Genomic DNA, 16,152 nt, shown 5'->3' on the forward strand with positions numbered 1-16,152 from the left:
ACTCTAACCAAATTACATATTATTAAATTTTATGCATCTTTCAGTTGTTGAGAACATTCACATCCTGATTTTATAATCTAACACATCATCTTCTTTTTCTTATGTAACCCGTTTTTGACAGGCATGCCCACCTCACGCTTTATTCAGTCACTGACACTGCGTTCATGTCAGACAAGGTGAAGGACGAAGGCCTTGTGGTGTTGGTCTGAAACATTTCTCTAAGTGGACACTGATTCATCAAAACAGAGATGAGGTGGAATTGTTCAACAAGCTATGAAAACACACTAGGAAACTATCCCTAAACCTGAGCTTTTCTCTCCAGTTGACAAGGCTAGAAAGACTTCAATGTCTTGCTAAAATCTACAAGTCTGCACCTTTTACAAAGATAAATTGTTTACTAACTGTTCCAGGAAATGATATATATAAAATAAAAAATAGATTATTCTTTTTAGTAGAATAATTTTTCTGAGTAATAATTTTTTAAATGGTCACCAAGCCTTTTATGTTTATAAATGTAATTTAGCTATTCTTAACACAACACTGCTGTTGTAGATGTAAATTCTCGGGCTCTGCCTTTTTTCCCTTCTAACCCAAGGAATATTCCTTCCTGTGCCTCATAACAGTCCAGATTTGACAAAGGTAACCAATGAAACCTTCCGCCCCACTCACAGAGACCAAGAGATATGATGACAGCTAGGCCAGGCAGCTCCCATAAGCTCTGTGCTGAGACCCTGTCCCCAACTCTCTTGGCTCAGTTAGCTGTGCACTTTAGCAGTTGAATGCACATGGGGAAGTAACTCAGTAATCATGGAAGAATCATGGGCTTGGGATGGTAATTAGAGGACCTAAGTACTTACTTTTGATACTTGCTAGCTCTGCAATAATGTTGTTTATGTTCTCAGTAAGTTGTACAGTGCTTTCATGTATTTCTTTCTTTCAGAAAGCTTAGCCTAGTGGTCTTGACTCCATTCACTGGGCTCACACTTACTGAGCAGTACACGGTACACGGAAGGCCCTAGATAGGCGTCAGTGAACACAGCCAAGTCCCTTTACTTGTGGAGCTTAACACTCTAAGGCAGAAGAACAGAAACACCTCAGCGTGTAAGATAACAGCACCAACAATTATGAGACTGAAAAAGTCAAAGGGTAAAAGGTGTCAGGAGAAGAGTTTCCCAGGAGGGTGGTCTAGGACCTCCCCAGGGAGGTGACATGAAAGCAGAGATATGAGTGACCAAAGGGAAGAAGCCCAGAAGAATGGAAAAGGCTTGCTTTCTTTTTCCCTCATGAATGAATGTTTTCAGCTTCAAAATCTGGACCTGTTCCTTTGTTGCTGTTCTCCTTGATTCCGGAAATGCCAAGGAACAGCATGCTTGCATCTTTGCGGGCCCTGCTCATTCTGTGCTTTAGTCTTGCTGAGCGCTTACAGGTCCTCGCCCACTCCTGCTTCCTTGTGTGTCCCCCTCTTACTGTCTCTTGCACAAGCTGCTTGAGATGCAGAGCCTGTCAGCAAGTCCCCGTGTGGCATGCTGGTTTCTTTAGTTTCCGCCCCGTTTTCCTACTCATTAGAACCATTTGTGTTTGCATAGGCAGAACACTGTTTAAATCAAACTCCGAGACTGCATGGCTGCTTCCCCCAAGGTTCCAATCATTTCCACTTTACCTACTGGTTTCTGTCAGAATTGGGTCCCGGGCAGGAGCCTCCTTAATGCTTATTCTGTCTTCTGGGAAATGAAATTATCAGCAAGGCTGGTCAAGAAATTGTCAGTGTTTTGCTTTCCAAGGAATTCAAGCTTCTGCAGATACCTGGAGACTAAAATCCCCAATGCCAAGACGTGCTGCTGCTCTGTCAATTTTGTGGTCTGTCGGAGAAAAGAATCCTCCTACCTCTCCTGGCCAGAAAGGCTACAGCGCAGTCCTAAATTCCTATCGTGTCTGGGCTTGTCAATTACATTCACCTAGAATTTTCTCCAGTGTCTCTCCAGCCATGGGCCATTAGATGTATGTGCAGCCTCATAGCTTCCAACTAGTAAGGCCTCTTCACCAACCTTGCAATCTGCTGGGCCTAATTATCAATAAAATAGAGGCCTAAAACTCAGTTAATATTTATTCTATTAATACCTCAATTGTAAAACGTTTGCAGACAAGCATGAGCTCCTGAGTTTTCTCCTTTTAGCCTATGTAACAGAGCTAGGGGTGGTGCCAGGCACTCATTTCCAGTGCTAGGGAAGCTCGACAGGCAGATAGAGCCCTGGGGCTTGCTGGGAGCCAGATGAGTCTCAGGTCAGAAAAAGACCCTGTCTCAACAAACAAGCTAAAACTAGAGGTTGATCTCTGGTCTCCACATACAAACACGAACATATATGCCTACAAACTAAATTGTTTATATGAGCAAACTCTACACCCAGGAAACCAAGAAGACCCCCCCCCCACTCCCCAGCTTTGATATTGACAACGCACTTGAAATAAGAGGAAGTATTGGGAGGGGGGAGGGGGAGAGGGGGAAGAGGGGAGGGGGGAGGACTGATTCTGAGGCTGCCCAAGCCACATTCTCAGCTGAGAGCCCTTCTGACAAGGTGCTGATACATCGTCTCCCAACTGAAGAGCCCTCGGGAGTGAAAGATCTGGAACCTCTATTTTTACAGATGAGCAAATTGTAGCCAGAAAAGGTTAATTGACTTGCCTAAGGTCTCACACACAGCACATTGGGGATACCATCACAGCTCATTACAACTGTTAGATAGCACCCATCCCCTTCTTAAGGCAGGTAAATTTCATCCACACCTTATTATTCTCTATGAATAGCCTAGAGGTTTACTTCTACTTCATTGGAGTGGAAATCCAAATGCCTACGCTTGTACCTCCCAGAGCCTGGAAAAATGGACAGAGATAATAGGTGTATGGGGTGGTATTATGATGGTGATCGTTTTCATAGTTTAACCTGTAGGTTTCTGTGGAGCTTTTCTTTTTTATTGAGGTGATTTGCATTTTAAATTCTACTCCGTATTGAAACATGTTTACACTCTTGCAGATTTACAACAAATTGCAGGCTGCATCCTCTGGGTTTGGCATTCCTGAAGCCAGGTGTTACTTTACTTCTCTTTGCATTCCTCCAGAGATGCATGACAATGCACGCCTTACTTTCAGGTTTCTCTCTTCTCACCTGCTAAAGGGGCAATCATTGCTTTCTCTCACAGGTGTAAAAACCTAAAGCTGAGGATGCTGCTGAATGAATGGCTGCTTCCTTTGCTTCCTTTCGAAACAGAGTTTCTCTGTGTAGCTCTGGAGACCAGGCTGGCCTCGAACTCACAGAGATCCTCCTGCCTCTGCCTCCCAAGTGCTGGGATTAAAGGCGTGCGCCACCAACGCCTGGCTCCTTTGACTTTTTCCCCCTGTTTTCTTCCTCACTCCAATCTTCTTGATGGCAGACAGCACTTATGTATCTTTGCATTCCTCCAGTCTATCAAGCCTAGCACTCCATAGCTACACAGTATGTTTGTTGAATGAATTATTTACCAAGGTGAAGAACACGGAGGGGAGCCGAGGGTACAGCGTTTTGTAGGTCAGCGGGTTTCCATCTCTGAAGAGCAGCTCGAACCTCACGAAGATGCTGAAGGAGGGGATGAGGAGGCAGCAAGGCTGGTGCTGTCTTGCTTTTGACGCACAGCGCACATACTTGTTTTTAATGAACACATTAGGCTGCTACGTAAGGCTGCTTTCAGTAGGAACGCTTTTCTGGAAACTGACATGAGACATGTACCAGGATGGAATCTACACTTCAGTCTCAAAGATGCGATTTCGAATATTTCCTGTCTGGTCAGGCAAATTAACTTTCCTATGTCACTTTACTTTCCTCATTTATCATAGAGCTGATGGGCAGGCAGGTACCCACTAACACCTGTCATTTCCACAGTATCCTTGCCCAGTGTGCAGGACTTGGATCCAGAGAGCCAGGGACAGCAGAAGCAGGTGCAAGCAGGCCCAACATGTCTGGCTTGACTCTTCTCTGCGACTGGTTTCCTCAGGGCAACACAACTGCCAAAGACTCTACTGCCAAGGCTGAAAACACACTTAAAACAAAATAAACAGACAAACAAAAAAAGGAAACTCTAGCTCGCTATTCTGAAGCACTGTACTCACAGTCTACACATTTCCATGTAAGGTGATGACAGGAAACACACGAGATCTAGAAACAAACTTCCAGGCAAGAACACCTTATGTAGCAGGAATATTAAGAGCGGGCAGAGCACAAGCCAGGGGCCCATGCTGGTCTCTCCTTTTATATCCCAGGACTACTGCCTTCCTGGAGGAAGCAGGGAAAACAAGAAAATGTTTAATAATGCAAATAACTGGTCAGCTTGGGCTTGGGCACCAGTAGATGAAAACAGAGGCAGTTCCAAAACTACCAAGGAGTTATAGGGACAGGCCAGCAGAAGTCCAGTCCTAATATAAAGGGATCTTAATATGTCTTCCCAGCACCAGATACCTAGGAGGTGCCTGGTTAACGTAGCTCCCTTGACCTCCACTTCCATCCCACTTAAATCCAGTGGACACACACAGTGGGAGCTCCATATAGAGGCATCTTCAAGTAGTCCAAGAAACCCAGCCTACTACTTTATTCCTACAGTATGCCAGTGAGAGTACTGACTTCTTTCTTTCTTGCTTTTTTTCTTCCTTCCTTCCTTCCTTCCTTCCTTCCTTCCTTCCTTCCTTCCTTCCTTCCTCCCTCCCTCCCTCCCTCCCTTCCTTCCTCCCTCCCTTCCTTCCTTCCTTTCTTTCGTTGTTTTATTTTGTTTTTGTTGACAGGGTTTCTTTGTATACCCTTAGATGTCCTAGAACTAGTTCTGTAGACTGGGCTAGCTACAGAAGTCACAGAGTGCTGAGATGAAAGGTGAAGGGCACTGTTTACAATGCCAAAATTCATCTTGTGTCTACAGAGCATGGCTAGACTTCAAGAATTAACTAAAAACTACATTCTGCATTTGGAACCCAGCTGTTAACTAATATATTTTGTTTATACCCACTTGGCCTGAGGTCTTTCTCTCCTGAGTCGATGGCTTTGTCTGGAAGTGAAGATTACCCTCTAATGTGTCACTGGAACTGATGGTGGAAACCAGGGGCATTCCATAGGGGAGTTTTTATTATCCTTCCCCAAGACTTATCAGACACTGTACAGCGGTTCTTCCTCAGAAGAATTTTTATCAGAATGAGGGGTTGGTAGAACAGGGTTGATTTCTGAGAGGATTTAGCTTTGAAAAAGGCTGACCTCTCCTTTGAGACATTGCCCTGGCTGGGGCATCAGAGTTGAGAAGGAAGGATATCTCTGTGGGAGAGGCAACACTGGACTGTAGTTACTTGATGCTGGGAGGAGAGGGCAGAAAAAGACCCCAGGGAGTCAGGGCCAAGTATGAGGGATGAGTAACCTGCCGGCTTTGGACTCGGTGAGTTCTTTCGGGTCTCACTATGCTTTTGGCAATCTTTTAAAAGCCTTTCCCTTTGTGTTGTTCTTGGAAAGCTGAAAGGCAAACTTGGCTCAGGGTTATAATATGCAGTGTGCACAAGGCTCTAGGACACGGACACACACACACACACACACACACACACACAGAGAGAGAGAGACAGAGAGAGAGAGAGAGAAATAGAGAATATCTTAGAGCTAGGCATGATGATATGATGGTGCATACTGTTAATCCCAGCACTCCAGAATTGGAGCAACCTGGGCTACTTAGTAAGATGATCTTCAACAAACACAGGATCCAACAAAAGTCTAAAATTAATGTGAAGCAAAGGTAAGTGAACCTGTTCTTCATATTAAGATATACTATTTTCAGACTTTTTACAAATAGATCCTTCTCAAGGTTAATAATCAAAACTGATTAATCCCCCAGTTAGTTTTTATTTTGGAAAATAGCATCTGTGGCTTCTTTGAAAGGATGAACTAGACAACTCGCTGGTCATGTTTCTAAAACTTCTGCAGAGAGAAGTGATTTCAAATGGTATTTACCAAATCCCAATTGAACTGAACTGTAGACTCAAATAAGAAGAGAATATGAAGGATTCAGCCAGATGTAGTTGTACTGGGTTTTCACTAAGCATCAAGAGGAGAAATTTTACTTTTTAAAATATGTATTCTGTTGAGGGCTATAAATGGTGAAAAACGTGTTTCTTTTTAATGTATGAACATAGACTAAGCAATTGATGAAATCACTCATTCAACTTTAAGAACTGACTTTTTTATATTTCAGTTTGTTGGATTAATAGAAATAAGCTGAAACATTTAGAAGATAAATAAATTCTGTAATTAATGGAAGTTAAATTTTATTTAGTGTCGCTTACAAGAACCTTGTCTGATGACAACAAAGAAATATTTCTTTTGAAACAGGGGCTTAATCTTTGGTTTTTTTGAGACAGGGTTTCTCTGTGGCTTTGGAGGCTGTCCTGGTGTAGACCAGGCGGGTCTCCAACTCACAGAGATCCATCTGCCTCTGCTTCCCGAGTGCTGGGATTAAAGGTGTGTGCTACCAACGCCCAGCTTTTTTGTTTGTTTGTTTGTTTGTTTTTGTTTTGTTTTGTTTTTTTGAGATAGGGTTTCTTTGTATTGTTTTGGAGCCTGCCCTGAGACTCACTCTGTAGACCAGACTGGCCTACAGGGGCTTAATCTTAATGAGTTAAAAAAATAAACTTTGTGTGTGGTATGTGTATGTATCAGAGAGTGACAGAGAGAGAGACAGAGACAGAGAAAGAGACAGAGAGACAGAGACAGGATGACAGACAGACAGACACACACACACAGGGGCAGCTGGATATCTGAGAACAACTGTGGGTATTGGTTCTCACCATCCTCATTTGATCCTCGTCTCCTCTTTCTCAGCACTCTGTAGACCAGGCTAGCCTTCCAGTTTCTTGTCTCTGTAGACTAGGTTGGCCTTCCAGGTTCTTGTTTCTACTTCCCGTGTCTCTGCAGAAGCTTGACAACTACAGACAGGCTCTGGAGAATATGAATTCAGAAAACGGTTGAGCATTTCTCAGGTCCAGATTCTTGAATCTAGGCTTGCCTTAGACTAATTGTGTAGACCAGGTAGGCCTTGAGCACTCTTATCCTCCTCACTAAGCTTCCTGAGTCCTAGGATTCAGATATGAGCCATCACTCTTGGTCACCTTACTTTAGACCAGGCCAACATAGTCAGAGATACTAATTTTTTGAAATTACATATCACCCAGTATTCAAAATGTTATGAAGTATTTTGTGTGTCAGCAATGTGTGATTTGGCTCAATGGGGAAGAGTTCACATATCATATGTGAGATTCTGGGTTTCATCTTCAGGATCACACACACACACACACACACACACACACACACACACACACACACACACAGAACAATATAACTTACAGACACTTTTTTAAAAATGATGGTCATATTTTCTAATTTATACCTGAGGCAGTAACATTCCATGAGAAACTGTCTTAACCTGTAGTCATACTAGAAATCTGTGTGGGGAAATAGATACTATAAAATAAAATTAAGAATAACATCATTGATTTGAACAGGAAACATCCTGCATTGGGATGTTGAAATGACTCTTAATTCTGGTTTGGTAGACTGTCTGGGTTCTACACAAATACTCTTCCTTGAAAAAGAAAACCTTAGCATGTGTGGGACTATCAACTACTTGTGGTTTTAAGTTAAAAAGCTCTGCTTGTTTGCCTTAAGACATTTTGTGTTTAGCTGTTTCTGCCTTGAGTCTTACTCATTTGTGGAGCTATGGCTACGAAACTCTGCAGCTTGTAATAAGCCTTGCTAGGTTGTTTGCCTCTGTTTGTTGGTTGGAAGTGTATGATTTCTTTCATGTGTCCTCCCCTAGTGAAACATAATTATGTGGTATGACATGATGCAAAAGTAATGAAAAATAGCATTTGCTTCTGATAAACACAGAGGGAAACCGAACGAGTCCAAGAATGAAAACAAAGCTTAAGAGAAGACATTAAAGGGGATGGGGGTGGGGGAAGCATCCAGCCAGGAGAGGAGAAAGTCAAGGAATGTGAGCTTCAGCTAGTTTGTAAGTAGGACGTTTTATAGCATGAACTGTGAGTGACAAATATGTTAGTATCACACGGACCCTTTGAGTCCAGGAAAGCACCTTTACTGTACATGTCTTCATGTCTTATACAGTGACACGTGATTCACATGTTTGCTCAGAATATAAAGTCGTGTCCACTGAAGTTTAAAGCTAAGATGCCCAAAGGTTCCTGGAATTAAAAAATGGATAAAAGGGAAGTGGGCGACAAGTAAAGTCACTGTGTGTTTATGTGTGTACATATCTATTCATATGTATGTGTGCTTATGTAGACGTGTGCATGGACACGTGTGTCTGTGTGTGTATACCTGGCACCTGTGGATAGAAGCCAAAGGTCAAAGTCAGGGCTCTCCACCTTACAGTTTGGGAGAGTGATCCCATGAGTGTGGAGCTTACCAGTTTGGCTCAACTGTCTGGCAGCAACGCTTATGCAGGGCTCCCTCTGCCTCTACCTCTCTGGCACTGGGCTTACAAATCCATACTTTTACGTCAGCTTTTACATGCACTCGGTGAGACCAACTCAGGTTCTTATGCCTGCATTGCAATTGCAAGCATCTTACCTTCTCCTTAGCTCCCATACAGTCCTGTCGCTCTGACTTCTGACTTTCCAGAGAACAGACAAATGGGTCAAGATACACTTGTGTTTTCTTTAATGCCATCCTGAGAGAACATGTAACAGTAGCAGGAACTGGATAGTCATGGAGGAGATGCTATGCTAGCTCCGGAGTAGCCAATAGGATCTGTGGAGAATGCCATGAATCTATGCTTGCACATTTGTTTACAAAGAAAAACCTCCCGTGATCAAGTTTGGTGTGAGGTTAAGAATACCCCATGTTCCCAGGTGCCCTTGCCTCAAGCCCCAGAAGCTAGAAATACATCATCTCTTAATTGCCCCCTGCCCCAAATCTAGGGCTTGATACACAATAGGACAGTGCTCTCCCCTTGAACTACATTCCAGCTCCAAAATCTCATTTTTAAGTTGACAAATAATAGATCAAATACCAAAAGATTGTGTGGTCCTATGGGGCAAGCAAACTGCATTTGTTCTCAAGACTTGTTAAGGTTTAGCAGTTTGTAACATCCGAGGAATGCTGCCCTAATAGCTGATAATATGTAAGCACTATCTAAGGAACACTTGGGGTAGAGAACAAGTTAAACCAATCTAGACCAAGATATGCAGCAGGCTACATTAACAATGCTCAGTTTGATGAAGACCCAAAGCTCCCTCCCCATCATCAAAGATAGATACAGTGAGAGTCAGTATGGTTTTTTTGACACTATGAACGAGTATTCCAAGGGAATTTCTTTTTTTTTTTTTTTAAAGCTATAATTCAAAAGCATGATTGGAAACAAAACCAACATATAAAATGACTGCACAATGTCTACTTCTCTGGAAATTTCTATTAATTAATTTGCTCTTTAAGAAAACATTAACAGGGCTAGAGAGATGGCTCAGAGGTTAAGAACACTGACTGCTCTTCCAGAGGTCCAGAGTTCAATTCCCAGCAACGACATGGTGGCTCACAACCATCTATAATGAGATTTGGTGTCCTCTCCTGGCATGCAGACAGACATAGAGGCTGGAGGTGGTATTCATAAAAAATAAATCTTTTTTAAAAAGAAAACATTAATAAAATTTTGGCAGGACCAAAAAATTGTTAAAACACATTTCTGGCTCATAGGAGTAAGGTTTGGGCTTTGACAATTTAGTGAGTCATAATGAGCTAAGATGGAAATATGATACCCTTTAGCATAATGCAGAATTTGTCAAAGATGTTTTGCCGTCAAATAAAATGTAGGTGAGAGGGTTAAAAAGTTCCATTGACTCCAGTATCTGAGGCTCTCCTGTGTCATGACAGTGACTGGAACAGGAAGGGTACAAGTAAAAATGACTCTTCTATGCACAGTGACAAGGACACTGCTATTTCAATTTTGCTAAAGTCAGGGTACAAATGCTGATAAATACTGTCTTAGTTGTATAACTTTCTGTTTTCTCAACACACACACACACACACACCACACACACACACACACACCACACACACACACACACACACACACACACTCTAGATCATTTGTAGCTGAAACTAGAAAACCCTTTCAACAAATTGCACTCATTTGTTATTGTGTTCACGAAAAAGAACATACACATTTAAGTATAACATTTTTATTAAATTAAGTTTTGGAAATCACTCAAATTTTGATTGCAATCACCAAAATATTGCTCACAAAAATATTTCAATGAACTGACTTAAACAAGCTATTTAAATTAATTTATTGCATTTGTTAATAAGTAACAATGATATTTATACTTACTATGTATGGCAATAAACATATTCTTGCAAGATTTCTAGGACTTTTTTACTTCTAATATCTATGTTGGCTAAAGTGGTGCTGTGGTATCCTGACCAAGTCACTTTGATGCTGACCTGAAGTGTGTAGTGGTAAATCCAACACAATTTTAGCATCCTGATTCCCACTTATTCCATGAGCAACTGCAGCTGCTGAGAACTGCGGAAGCCAGTGTTCTTCAGAAGGCTTCCGAGAACAGGTGAAGTGTTTCCAAATTACCTCAGTGGTTGGTACACATCATGCTATTCTGAGTGGCATATAATCCTACTACTTCCTATGTCATGTAGAGTCTAGAGTCAAGTCTATAAAATGTGCGCTGGCTGAAGATACAGCTCAGAATGCTGGCATAGCACTGGGGAGGGAATCTGTGTCCCATCCCAGGATGTGGGCAAGAGGACTCCCAGGATGGTTTCTTTACTACTTTCTCTCTTTGTTCTTCTTTTTAATTTAAAATCTTAGACTTTAAAACCTAAGACTTCTTTAGACCATTGTCTCCCAAGGTGTCATAGTCACCTTGTTAGATCAAGGCCTTTTTACAATTGTATCAATGTGCTGGCTTTTTCCTAACTCTTTCTCAAGCTTGGAGCATAGCAGATAAGATGTGTGACATGAAGTGTTATAGGTGGGCCTTTGCTTAAGTGACAGACAGGCGCTTCCAAGTTTACCAAATGTCACAAAAATGCAGGGCAATTGTATGTGTAAAATTAAGACCTCGCTGGCAAGTGAAACTGAAAAGAATGTGTTGAGAGGATTGTGCCACAAAACGGAAATGAAAACTAAATGAACTCACCCTAAACTAGGACAACAGGGAGAAGAGTGGCCTCCAGGAAAAATAATAAAACAAATAAATACAAACCAGCAGGGCAGAGTTTCCCAAAGCAAGGACCTAGCAGGCAAAAAGAAAAAAGAAGAAAAACAAAAACAAAAACAAAAACAAAAACAAAAACAAAAAGCATGGTTGGCAGAGTAGAGACTCAAATAAAAGCTGACTTTCTTGCATGTTTAAAATTAAAAGTGATAAGGAGCTATCATAAATTGTGTAACTTTCCCTAATTCACGGGAGCGCGCGCGCACACACACGCACACGCGCGCGCGCACACACACACACACACACACACACACACACACACACACACACACACACCTTCAGAGGAAAAAGAATAAGATTTGGTTGAGAAAAGTTATGTGAATAACCATGAAGAACTAGTGGATGGTGAAAATTTCCAAATGGCATGCCTGTTGAGCATATTATGGGAATCCTGTGTCCCCTGGCTTTGGGCACTGTTGATACTGTTGGCTGGTGTCTGTTCCTACCCCTCCCCCAGGCCTATTTGTTTGTACCGACAACTTATTTCTCTGGGGAGGGGATGTGTTTGCCACTCTCCAGTAGCGCCTACAGCAGCACACCGAGGAAAACAGTTTTCTACAACGGCTCAATAATTGCCTTTATTATCCTTACATGTTGAAAATTATGTCAGCCTACAATTTAGGAGAAAATGCAAAATTGAAAATGAATATAGAAAATAATGTGTAAGTTTCTCTGATATGAAATCACCGTGTGATGCCAAATGGAGCACAAATGCCCTCTAACAGGGGTCCTGTGCCAACAGAAGGTGATCAAAGACCTCCTAGGTGCAGCCACACTAAGCCGCACCGGTGATGTCAAGGACAGTACTCTGAACCCTGCCCTGTGTTTTCTCAGCAATACTGTGCTAGAACACAAACATATAGATATGGACATACACATGTTCACATATATATTTTACAGAATTTAAATAATTCATCCAAATAAATTATTTAAATGACTTAAAAATTCCTTTGTCAAACAGATTAATGGAACCTTGTTATTCAAAAGATAAATCATTTTATATGAAGTGGCAAAGACTTCCAGGGCTAATAAAGGTTTTATGAGAGATAAACTTTTAATGAATTAATACTTTTGCATGTACTTATTTTCTGTATACACAAATAATACATATATGCTTCTACTGATGTTTGCATTAACATTCTTTGACTGATATTTTTCTTAGAAAAAGAGTAAGTGTTCACATTATTTAAAACAAAGCATTATTACAGATTTAGGGCTTAGGACCTGATGAGCTGCAATTCACCAAGTGAACTTCTAAATAGTGCTGTAAATGTTGTTTGTATAAGAGATAAAATAGACCAGATTTTATTTTCTGTTTGTAATTTATATGAATCTAGTAATCATTACGAGTGAACAGTTTTATCCATGTCATGTAGGTTTGAAGTATATCAGGCCTCAAAGACTTTCTTCTGCATGGTCTAAATGAGAGTGATATTCTGCTCTAGAAAATTGTGAACTAGTATTTGTACAATGAGACCCCAAGACCCTGGAAACAATTGTAAGGATTTTTATGAAGTTTGGGGCACATTCTTCAGCTCAATTTTGGCATAGTTTCAATTTGAGACTCCACTGAAACTCAGTTGGTTTATTTTATAATTAAAAACAAGAAAATCATAGTAACAAAAATATATAATATATGGCAGTCTTGTTTATTATAGAAACATCCATAAAGAAAGAAACATGTTCTAACTTTTCTCATTACCCCAACGGGAATTGCATCTTTAATCACACAAAACTCAACTGCTTTCTAATTTTGTTTAAAGGGTTCCAGTACTTACGAAAACCAGATCAGGTTATTATAAATCTAGAGCAAATTAGAGTCACCAGCCTTCGGTCAGCCTTATGTAAGGGTTCTATGTATATCATAAATTTAATGGTATATTAAGACACGCATCTGTTTTAGTTTTGTAGATGTTAATAATCTCACTATAGAGTATTTAAACATTTCTTTCATTAACTGGAAAATTAAAGCAAAGATAAACTTGCTCCCTTTGTAAGGCACAATATTTTATAGCTGATTTTTGAAAACCTATAAATTTATTCAGGTAGTTAAAGATAGTTATCTAATTATTTAATTCAGTATCTATTTTTGACATTATATAATTTCTCTCAGTACATAAGCATATGCCATCCTTATGATCTCGAATCTATACCTGCAGAAAATAGCTTGGTATGCATATGCGTATATATGTACTGATGTTCATACGTTTAAAATCATTTTACAATAAGGCATTAGAAAGAAAGTATGCATTAAATAATGGCATAAAAATGTCAAAATTCATTATTTCAGATATTTATCAAATTCTTTATTTGACTACATATAGATTTATTTCCTGTATGACTACATACAGAGAAACACCCAAAAGCATCCTGAGAAGTAATATTCTCCTTGGGATTCATATTATTTAAAAGCAAGTCTCATTCTTGGGTTTCCTGTCCATTTACATCTTTCAGCTGGCATTTCTCTTCTCATTATATCTATCACCTTTATCTATGAGACTTGTCACTTCACATACAACAGTAACCCAGCATCATTATGAATTATTGTGTTTCAATTACCATTGGATAACAAACAGGAAATTAGTTTTTCTTGCAGTGCATTCTATATTGTCTGAACAATTTAAAATACATGGTTTGCATTTGGGCCATTAATTCAAGTATTAAAGACACAGAGGTAATTAAATTGGTACCATAATTATATCTCCATAGTGGAGATGGGGAGACTCTTGGCACACTAATAATCCTTTTTAGTTCTGTTGTGATCTGTGATTTTAGTAGAATTGAATTAGAGGGTAGATACTTCAGAGAAACACACAAAAGCATCCCAAGACTAGTCATCCAGGCAACTGTGCAGCAGTGTCCTTTTAATGCACAGTGGCTGCACGGGTTATAACAGTGTTTTATTTTTAACCTAAAGCAAAAAAATATTTTGTGATTTTTTTAAAAAATCAAAACACTTGAAAATGTTCACACAACAAAATATCATAATTACCATACCATTCCAGTACTGTTTTGAGGTACAAATGATGTTCATATGATTTTAAATTTGGATAATAATTTTAGAGAACAATTAACTCCATCCTGATTTTTTTCATCCTGGTATATTTTTATGTATCACAAAAACATGCGCTGATGATGTCATTGTGTAGTCTAGGGCCTAGGTGATGAACTGCAAAGATTCACAACGAGGTAAAAACTCACAGGAAGGATTTAAATTATTGTGGAAAGAGGGAAATCTTCATATCTGATCAAGAAACGACATGATATTATCAAGAATCTACATAGCATTTTACTTTATAGATTGCTATTCTGGTTCTCACATGCTCTAATTTGTTTTCAACCAAAATAGACAAAACAAATAATTATCTTCAAAAATAAAATGGTGCTGGCATGTAGATGAGCTGAGAGAATTCTTGGCTGGTGGAACCCACAAAGCCTTGGGTTCCATGGCCAGCACCGCAGAAAGTAGGCGTGATGGCACACATTTGTAATTCCTGCAGAGAGGAGGTGGGGCCAAAGGATTAGGATTTGGAGGCTAGCCTCAGCCGCATATCCAGTTAGAGGCTGGCCTGGGCTACGTGAAATCCTTTCTCAAAAAAGAAAAATGGAGTGGAAAAATAACATAGTTATATTAATAAGAAAGTAAAACAGTGGAAAATGTCAGTAAAAGTTAATGAGAGCCAAAGTAAAAAGCCTCATGTTTTACAATTGTAAGTATTTTCAAAAATGAAATAAATCTTATTTATTTATTTAAAAATATTAGGACTATTTTATGTTGTACAGCTATGAGAACTTAATTTTATCTTTTGACTTTCTAGAGCTCACAGGGGGTGTCTGTGAGTTTGCATTCTGACTCTTAGAGCCCTTAGCAAGTTGGACCATAGTGCATTTGGCTTCTATATGAACGGACACAGCCAGGGACAATCCCATTGTGATGACTCGGTGAGACTACTGTTCAGCATGGAGCTGCTGCCACCGTTAAACATTGCTTTGCTTTTGTTCTGCACTCAAGATGAACTACTAGGAACAATTTTAAAAGAAACTTAAATTTCATCTTCATGGTTGACAGTGGCAAGGTTTACAGGCATTAAAAGGAAGGGGAGAGTGTTCATTTCTAAACACACACATTAACAAGGAAAAAGTGCTTAAGGATGTGTACCATGAACAAAATAATGATGAGAAGTTGGGACAGAGAGTTGGTAGGAACAGCCCACTTCTCTGTCTTTGTTTGACAGAAGCCTTGATAGAGGAAGATCTATAAGACCCAATTAGTGAAAATCCTCATGGTGCAGAGATTAGCAAGAGTTATGGGAACAATCTATGGAAAAGAAAGACTTTGACTTATGAGAAACTCAGTGAAACAATGATTATAAGGGATATCATTTTTAATTTGCTTGCTTTCAAGTATCATAATTGTAATGGTATAAAAATTTTATAATCCTTTACAGATAGTTATGCATATTTAAACACTTGACGTGTATAGAGAAACTCATTCAGCCACTTATATGGGTGGATATTTTTTAAAAGTAATAATTATAAAATGGTCTTAAAATGCATATATGATTATATATTCTAAATAATATCATTAAGCATAGTACACCATAATCATATTTATATTATGCTTTTCACTATCCTGAATTTTGAGACTGTTTCGCCTCCTTTTAGGTAATGTGTGACTTTCTTGGACAAGATTTACTGAGCCTAGAGAGCTGAGAGAATAATGAAAAACTTATTGGCTTTGCCAAATGCTCTCATATGTTTCTGGTCTCATGGAAAATGAGTTTTGATTTCATTTTAGCTCCATGAATGGCAAAGAAAAAAAAAAGAGAAAAAGAAAAAGATAAAAGTAAGGAAGGA

This window comes from Cricetulus griseus (genome assembly GCF_003668045.3).
Source record: "Cricetulus griseus strain 17A/GY chromosome 1 unlocalized genomic scaffold, alternate assembly CriGri-PICRH-1.0 chr1_0, whole genome shotgun sequence".
NCBI classification, from domain to species: Eukaryota; Metazoa; Chordata; class Mammalia; order Rodentia; family Cricetidae; genus Cricetulus; species Cricetulus griseus.